Raw genomic sequence first — 7,006 nt, 5'->3', positions numbered from 1 at the left:
GCAGCCTGGCACAGGGCACCCCTCACTGCACCTCCACTGCCACTGCTGGGGAGTCCCTGCTGTACAAATGGCTCCTGGTGTCAGGGATTAATGGGTGATTAAGCCAGTGACTGATGGTCTCTGTTAGCCTTGCCCTTCCCTAAGAGGGAAAGGAAAGAGAATGAGGGAGAGAGACTTATGGGGTGGAAACTAAACTACATGGAGCAATGGAGCAATATGGAACAATGTTCAATGGAACAATAATGATGAAAAAGAAAATAATAAAATATGTACAATTATATACAAAACCAATAGGCTGAGACAGGCTGAGAGAGCTGGGATTGTTCAGCCTGGAGAGAATAAGGTTCTGGGAAGATCTCAGAGCACCTCCCAGTACCTTAAAGGGCTCCACAAAAGCTGGGGAGGAACTTTGGACAAGGGCATGTAGCAGTAGAATGAGGGGCAATGGCCTTAAACTAGAGCAGGGTAGATGCTGATGGGATATCAGGAAGAAGTTCTTTAGTATGAGGGTGGTGAAGCACTGGAACAGGTTGCCTAGAGAGGTGATGGAGGCTTCATCCCTAGAGACATTCAAGGGATGATGTCAGGCTTGATGCCTTTAAAAACATGTAAACACCTGAACCCTCAACCCTTTTGAAAACCCGAGAACCCCATTAAAGCAGCTCAGGTTTGCACCTTGGAACAGAGGACAATGCAAAATGATCAGCACATCCATGGCCAGTTAATTCCAGGTTTTGTTTGGTGTCAGTCTGTCTGAAGCCCATAGCCTGGTTGCTCTGCAAAGGGCTGAAAGCAGAGTTTGGGTTCAGACATTAAGGTTTTGGGTCTCCCAAGGTAAGAGCACAAGCTCTGTGCTGCAGGCACAGATGGTGCTGAGCTCTGGGGTGCTGAGCCCTTTGGCAGCTGGCAGGTATTGGTGGGTGTCTCAGAGCTCCTGAGGTTAGATGAGGAGTTTTGTGCCAGGGTTTCTGGGAATGTAGAGGCACAGCAAGGGTGCTGTGAAGCCAGATCAGCACCAAAGCAGACACCACGTTTTTATGGCCTGAGACCTCAACAACTAGCAGAGCAGACACCCAAGGGCCAAAATCTGCTTTTATAAGCCAGACAAACTCACTCCCAGCTGGGGCCAATGGGTCAAAGGGGAGACCAAGGAGGTTCAGATCCCACCCAGAGTGCAGCCTTATGGTGCCAGCGTGGCTGTCTCAGCTTCTGGAAAGCTCCTCTCTGCTCTCCGCAGTTCCAAAGGAGGATGAGCAGGTGGTGACCACAGTCTGGGCAGGAGATCCTCATGTTCCTGGTCATTCCAGGAAGGAGGAGCAATGTAATGACATACCCAGAAGCATGGACAGAAAGAGCCACAGTGCTCTCTCACTGCTGCATCTTGCCAAATGAAACCTGAGGGCACCAACTATTTTGCTTTAGCTCCTCTTCAGACTTGGACCTCAGGTTGTGCCACACTGGTGCTCCTGTGGGGAGCACTCTGGCTTTGCACTGGAGCCCATGGAGGTGCCTCCCTCAAGCCACTCCCAGGAAGGCTGCATTCCCCTTTGGATAGTTTACAGAAGGTGCCTGCAGCTCTGGACTGGATCATGCTCACAACCCTGTCCTTTGCTATGGGGCTGTGTGACATTGCACGTGTCCCCGCCAACATGACCTGTCCCCCCAGCTTAGGATGGAGGTGAAAATGCTCCATCCCTCTGTCAAACACAGCCATGGTTTCTGGGGATTGCACAGCCCACTCGTGCTGGCACTTCCCTTGCAGGGATGTGGTCCCTGGCAGGAGGGTGACAAGAACTCAGCTTAGAGGAGAGTCATTAAGAAAATACTTCTGCACGTGGTGGTCTCAGCTCTTTCAGCACTGGGCTTTGTTTGATCCTTCCCAGGGCAAAGCTGAGCAGTTCCCTGCCTGCCCGTGAGTAATGGTGCCTGCTCATCCCATTCCCCTGCTGCCTGCTGGATTCCTGCCATCACTGCCAGTCCCTCCCTGCTCTGCTACAATCACTGGGAGAAAAACTCCTTCTCCCCTTCCTCTTATCCCACCAGATGTCATGGTGACTAATTGGACACAGCTCCATAGAATCATAGAATTGTTGGAGAAAACCTCTAAGATCTTCAAGTCCAACCATCAACCCAACACACCATGCCCACTAACCATGTCCCCAGCTGCCACATCTACACATTTTTGAAACAGCTCCATCCCTGTTTTACCTGGAGCTTTGCAGGCTGCAGTGCCTGGGAGTGGGGAAGGGTTCCTGGCTATGAACCACCCTCTCGTGCTCTGCCTTTTTTTGGGTGCCTCTCTGTGGGCTCTGCTTCCTGCTGCTCCAAGCAAGGTGGGGCTCTGACTCACCTGCAGCTGGGTCCTGCAGGACTCATCGTGGCTCTGCTGACTTTCCCACGGTGGCTGAGCCCTGTAGTGATGTTGCTGCTTCACCCAGGAGCTTGTGGCAGGCAGGCTCCAGGGGCAGGGAAGCAATGGGTGTGGATTTTGCTCCCTGTACCATGGAATCATTGCTTCAAATAGCATAAACACTCACCTGAGCCATCTCCTCCCAATCCCCTTCCCCCTGGCTCTTCAACCCTCTGCTTCTCCACATCCTGCAGGAAATAATTTCTGCATTGCCTGTGGGTTCCCCTTGGGGAAAAAAAAACAACAAACCAAACAACCACCAAAAACTAGGGATAGGTAAGGCCAGTTTGTCATTGCACAGACAAGGGGTGACAGGAACCACTCAGGAGTTGTGCTGTCACAGAATCACTGAATTGTTGTGGTTGGAAAAGTCCTCTGAGATCACTGTGTCCAACCATCAGCCCCCTCATGCCCCCAGAAAAAGCCCACTAGAGCATGTCCTAAAGACTCTCATCTACATGGTTTTTAACTGACTCCAGAGAGGTTTTTAAACCTCCACCACCTCCCTGGGAAGCCTGTTCCAGATCCTGACCACTACTTCAGTAAAGAAATTCTTCCCAATATCCAGTCTAACCCTCCCCTGGTGCAGCTTCAGGCCATTTCTCTGTTCCTGTCATTATTCACTTGGGAGAAGAGCCCAACTCCCACCTCCCTACAACCTCCTTTCAGGGAGCTGTAGAGAGCAATGAGGTCTCCCCTCAGCCTCCTCTTCTCCAAACTGCACACCCCCAGTTCCCTCAGCCTCTCCTCACAGGAGATCCAGTCTCCCTGTGATCCTGCTGTGATGCTAAAGCAGCAACTTTCCCCTCCCGCCTGGTTCTCACCCCCAAAAGGAATCAAGAATCAGTTTTCATCATGGGCAAAACGTGTTAAAGAAAAACCTCAGGGTGGAAATCAAAGGCTCTCAGATAATCTCAATTTTTTTTTCCTTTATGTTTTCTGAGCTCTTCTTTCAGCTCTGCTGATGAGACACTGATTTTTCCTGTTCTGCCAGGAGAGATCATTGCTGATTGAAGCAGGAGTTACCTGTACTGTGAGATAAAGAGGTTCCTGGTGGAAAGAATAGAAAACATAGGGAAGAAAGTACTAAGATGCACAAAGCAAATCTCTCCTAGGCTTCATTGTACAGCACCCAGTCTGGGTCATCTCTCAGACTGAAACTTGGCCTCAGGACCCAAAAGCAGTTACAGTTATTGCCTGAGCTCAGCTCTGTTAGGTAAGAACCTGCAGTGCACTTGTAAGGCTTTTTTGCCAGGGAGAGGAGGGAGTGACTCTGGTTCTCTGGGAAAGTATTTGGGTTTTGCAGTGCCAGGAGGTTCCAATGGCTCTGTTGCTTTTCATAACTTCTACCAGCTTTTTGTTCCCATTGTGTTGCCCTGGGAAGCCTGTGCCCTGTGGGGGCTGCCTGGGCTGGGGGGGTTTCAGTTGTGCAGCACTGGGGACATTTGCTGGGGGGATCTTTTAGCTGCTTTGCTCCACGTTTGCAGAAGTGCAGCCAGCTCCACTGGTGGGGGGAAACCAGGCTTGGGAAGGTCTCTTGCAAGCTCTGTGCATGGGTCCAACAGTGTGGAGGTCTGGAGCCACGGCAGAAGCAGTGCCCAGCTCTGGTCATCACTCAGCTTTGGGACACCCGAGATCTCCTCCAAGACCTGGAGTACTGACCAAAGTGTTGATCAGCACCAGATCTGCTACCTAAAACTTCCTGCCAACAGTGTCCCAGAGAAGCTCCCTTGTACCCTACAAAGATTCCTGCAGTGCTTTTCCTCTGCTGCTCCTCCTCAGCTGCTGGGCTGAGGACCCTGCGAGCAACAAAGGCCTCATTTCTGTCACCAAGGGCAGAGAATTCAGCACAGAACGAGGGGGTGGGAGGGTGGCAGCAGGGAGGTAACTACCCCCTCATCAAAGCCTTTCCTGCACCAGAGTAGCAAGTTGCAGGGGGCTGTGATGGGAGCTGGAGCTGGAAGCACATTGCTGGGGCTTGGATTGATGGAGAATACTCAGGGTGAAGGTCCAGGAGTGGAGCCACGTCTTGACAAACTGCACACAGGTTTACTTTAATCTGGGAAATATTGCTGTGGATGTCCCTGCTCCACCCACCCCGATGGGGAAGGGGGTGTCAGGGATTGAAGAGGTGACTGCAAAAGCTCGTGGGAGAAAAACCCACTGAGGCTTGTCAAAGATGCAGTGGTGGAGATGTGATTCATGGCTTCATTCCTCATGCTGGCCCAGGGCAGAGCAGCCCAGACTGGTCACTGCTGCAGGGGAACAGGCTTTTACAAACCTTTCCAACAGTTGCTTTATCCTTTCCTAACATGGGCACGACAACCAAAAGAAAACCACCTGAAGCAGGGAACTTGAAGAAATTCCAGCAATTTTTATTGATTTCAGCTTTTCCAATGAAGCAAATACATACAGTTCAGCCAAAACAAAACTCTGATACATTATTCTCACATATCTATATCTTACAGAATACACTGTATAGCTATGGACTGGTAGGCTGAGTTGGTCTCAAACTGGTGTGTGGTCAGATAGGAATAAAACTGCCTACTGCCTTCTACTTGTCCATGAGGCTTCTGAAATGCTGGGGTGGGTTGGATTGTACATACACAAAACAAACAAAGCATTGATGAGACAATAAACCAAAGAAAGCTCTGCTAAGCCCAGGACAAACAAGTATGGTATTTATTTACATGGTTGTGTGTCCCGCGTGCAAATCAGGCCCCAGCTACTCTTGTATCTGCTGCTGGCAGAGCTAAAGGTGCTGCTAGTTGGGGTCCTTCCCTCCTCAGTCATTCTCCATCTGTACAACCCAGGGCATGTGCTAAGTGCTCTAGATCTGCCCTTGTCCCTGTCACTGGGGATGTGCCCGATCTTGGCTCCTAAAGAAGGAAGAAACAGGAAAACAGCTCATCCAAGAGGATGTCACAGTTCAAAATGTGCCTTTATGAAAAAAAAACCCCAAAAACAACACTCCCTAGAATTTTGCATTGAAGGTGAAAACAGCCTCAGCTTCCTGTGGTGGGAAGCTCACTGAGCTCCCAAAGCTGCTCATATGGGCAACACCAGTTACATCCTTAAGTCTGTTTTCCCTTTCTCTGCTCACAGCTGGACACCCAGGTCACCTCCCCAGCTTGGGCAGGGTCTGCAGGTCAGGTTTGACAAACAGAGACTGAGAGGAAGATAGAGCTGAGTATCAGAGTGTTTCCTGGAGAAGAAAGAGCTGCAAAATTGCCCTGGGGTGGCAGAGCAGTTCCAGTTCACACAGCCCGTTGCTCTCTCTAGTTTGAGGTACGAAAGCAGGAACACACAGCATCATAAAAAAAGATTAGATTGGAAGGAACCTCTCTGGTCTGCCCAGCTCAAAGCAGGGATAACTTCAAAGCCAGTTGAGACTATTCAGGACTGAACAGTCGTGTTTTGAAGGTCTCTGAGGATGGAGACAGATTTTATTTTTATCATTTTATTAGCTTTGGAAAAACAGCTTTGCTGTACTTAATAAAAATTATGTGAATGATGTATCTGTCTCTTTGAGTCTAATACTTGCTAATGAAATCTCCAGTGCTTGTAAATTTAATTGTGAGATGATGATGACACAGCTACAGCTCTTTGTGCCTTCTATAGTGATTCAGTAAACTGCATTACCAGTGAAAGCAGCAGCAGTGTTTTAAAATAAAGCCTAAATAACAGCCAATTAGAATGCATTTCCTTAATATTCCATCATTCCATTTTGTAGGTTGGTTTCCCCAATTAATTTCCCAGAGAAAAAACATTAGCTCCCAGGACTTGTGTTGAACATGTAATTACAGGAACAAATCTGAATGCAAAATTGTACTCAACATACTTTTAACACCAAACCTGTAACACTCCTGCCTGTGGATAACTGCAGCCAGCCTGGACATCCACAGTCTCAGGTCCTGCTGATTTTTTTACATCTGAGAAGATACATCCAGCTCAGGGAGAGCTGGCAGCTACAGCAAGGGCATGCCCAGGGGCTGGGGCTCCTCTGCTGCTGTTTAAATGCTCCTGAAACTGTCCTACCGGATTCTCCTGGTTCTAGCTCTCCACTTCAAAGGTGCTTTTTTCTCTCCCTCTCTCTCATTTGGCTGGGAGCTCTGCACAGAAAGCTCTCGACTGAACGTGGGTGAAGGCAAGCAAATAGTTGCTGCTCATTAAAGTGCACAAGATGAAGCCACCCTTTGTAGTCCAAGAGAAAAACCAGCCAGAGGATGTTCTCCCTCTGTGGACACGAGCTCCCTACGGTGTAAATGGGGGATGAAGAAGGGCCACCATCACTCTTAGGTCTATTGCTGTGTCAGAGCAAATCTGAATTTCATGGACGGTTCTTTAGTGGGCACCAATCACTCCACCTCTGTGAAGTGGCTGAGGATGTGCTGATTGCCATCAGCTGAGGAGCCTGACACTTGCAAAAAATTAGACTGGTTTTCCCTTTCCAGACTCATAACTCATCCTTCCCAAGCACTTCCTGCACCCCTGGTATTTGCAAAACAGGGTCCTGTGCCCCTGTGCTCTTTGAAGGAGCGATAACCATGTGTGTGGGACACCAAGTAAATGCATCCTCAGCTGGTCCTTTCCCTA

Source organism: Chaetura pelagica, unplaced genomic scaffold (assembly GCF_000747805.2).
Source record: "Chaetura pelagica isolate M959 unplaced genomic scaffold, ChaPel_1.0 scaffold470, whole genome shotgun sequence".
NCBI lineage: Eukaryota > Metazoa > Chordata > Aves > Apodiformes > Apodidae > Chaetura > Chaetura pelagica.
This window is presented reverse-complemented; position numbering follows the sequence as displayed.